The following is a 2682-nucleotide window of genomic DNA, read 5'->3' as shown; positions in this document are numbered from 1 at the left end:
GGACACAACTCTGGAGATAGAAATCCTAGGAAAGAAATCAGGAATCATAGATGAGAGCATCAGCAACAGAATATAAGAGATGGAAGAGAGAGTCTCAGGTGCAGAAGATTCCATAGAAAACATGGACTCATCAAAGAAAATGCAAAGAAAATCCAAAAGCATCCTAACTCAAAACATCTAGGAAATCCAGGACACAATGACAAGACCAAACCTATGGATAATAGGTATAGATGAGAATGAAGACTTTCATCTTAAAGGGCCAGTAAATATCTTCAACAAAATTATAGAAGAAAACTTCCCTAACCTAAAGAAAGAGATGCCCATGAACACACAAGAAGCATACAGAACTCCAAATAGACTGGACCAGAAAAGAAATTCCACACTACACATAATAATAACAACAAATGGACTAAATAAAGATAGAATATTAAAAGAAGAAAGGGAAAAAGGTCAAGTAACATATAAAGACAGACCTATTAGAGTAACACCAGAATTCTCACCAGAAACTAAGAAAGCCAGAAGATCCTGGACAAATGTTATACAGACACTAAGAGAACACAAATGCCATTCCAGGCTACTATACCCAGCAAAAGTCTCAATTACCAAAGAAAGAGGAACCAAAGTATTCAATGACAAAACCAAATTCACTCAGTATCTTTCCACGAATCCAGCCCTACAGAGGATAATAATGGAAAAACACCAACACAAAGTTGAAAACTACGCCCTAGAAAAAGCAAGAAAGTAATCCTTCAACAAACTTAAAAGAAGACAGCAACAGGAACAGAATCCAAACTCTAACAACAAAAATAACAGGAAGCAACAATTACTTTTCCTTAATATCTCTTAATATCAATGTACTCAATACCCAAATAAAAAGACATAGACTAACAGACTGGCTACATAAACAGGACACAAATATTTACTGCTTACAGGAAACCCACCTCAGTGAAAAAGACAGACACTCCATCAGGGTAAAAGGGTAGAAAAACTAAGCAAATGAATTGAAGAAACAAGCTAGAGTAGCCATTCTAGTATCAAATAAAATTGATATCCAACCCAAAGTTATCAAAAAAGTCAAGGAGGGACACTTCATACTCATCGAAGCTAAAATCTTCCAAGATGTACTCTCAATTCTGAATATATATGCTCTAAATTCAAGGGCATCCACATTCATTAAAGAAACTATACTAAGGCTCAAAGCACATATTATACCTCTCACAATAATAGTGGGAGACTTCAACATCCTACTCTCACCAATGGACANATCCTGGAAACAGAAACTAAACAGAGACACATTGAAACTAACAAAAGTTATGAAACAAGTGGATTTAAAACATATCTATAGAATACTCTATTCTAAAACAAAAGGATATAACTTTCTCACTACCTCATAGCACCTTCTCCAAAATTGACCATATAAATGGTCACAAAATAGGCCTCAACAGATACAGAAATATGGGAATTATTCCATGCATCCTATCAGGTCACCACAGACTAAGGCTGATCTTCAAAACCAACATAAATAATAGAAAGCCAACATTCAGATAGAAGTTGAAGAATACTCTACTCAATGATATCTTAGTCAAAGAAAAAATAAAGAATGACATTAAAGACTTTTTAGAATTTAATGAAAATGAAGCCATGACATACTCAAACTTATGGGACACAATGAAATCATTCCTAAGAGGAAAACTCATAGCTCTGAGAGCCTCAAAAAACAAACAAACAAACAAAAAAAACAAAAAACAAAAAACAAACTAGATAGAGCATACACCTTGACAGCACACCTAAATGCTCTAGAACAGAAGCAAATTCACCCAAGAGGAGTAGAAGGCAGTAAATAATCAAACTCANGGCTGAAATCAACCAAGTGGGAAAAAAAAGAACTATTCAAAGAATCAACCCAACCAGGAGCTGGTACTTTGAGAAAATCAACAAAATAAATAAACACTTAGCCAGATGAACTAGAGGGCACAGGTACAGTATCCTAATTAACAAAATCATAAGTGAAAAGGGAGACATAACAAAAGAACCCGAGGAAATCCAAAACACCATCAGATCCTTTACAAAAGGTTATATTCAACAAAATGGAAAACCTGGATGAAATCACATATTTCTAGACAGATACCAGGTATCAAAGTTAAATCAGGATCAGATTAATGACCTAAACAGTCCCATAACCCATAAAGAAATAGGAGCAGTCATTAATAGTTTACCCCCCCCCCAAAAAAAAACCAAAAAAACAAAAACAAAAAACAAAAAAAACCCAGGACCAGATGGGTTTAGTGCAGAATTCTATCAGAGCTTCAAAGAAGACCTAATTCCAGTTCNCCTCAAACTATTTCACAAAATAGAAACAGAAGGTACTTTACCCAATTCATTCTATGAAGCCACAATTTTCTGATACCTAAACTACATAAAGTCACAACAAATATAGAAAACCTCAGACCAGTTTCCCTTATGAATATTGACACAAAAATACTCAATAAAATTCATGCTAACTGAATCCAAGAACACATCAAAACAATCATCCAACATGATCAAATAGGCTTCATTCCAGGGATGCAGGGATGGTGTAATATATTGAATTCCATCAACATAATGCTCTTTATCAATAAACTCAAAGACAAAAACCAGATGATCATCTCATTAGATGCTAAGAAAGCATTTGACAAAATCCAA

The sequence above is a fragment of the Mus pahari genome, chromosome X, assembly GCF_900095145.1.
Source record: "Mus pahari chromosome X, PAHARI_EIJ_v1.1, whole genome shotgun sequence".
NCBI lineage: Eukaryota > Metazoa > Chordata > Mammalia > Rodentia > Muridae > Mus > Mus pahari.
This window is presented reverse-complemented; position numbering follows the sequence as displayed.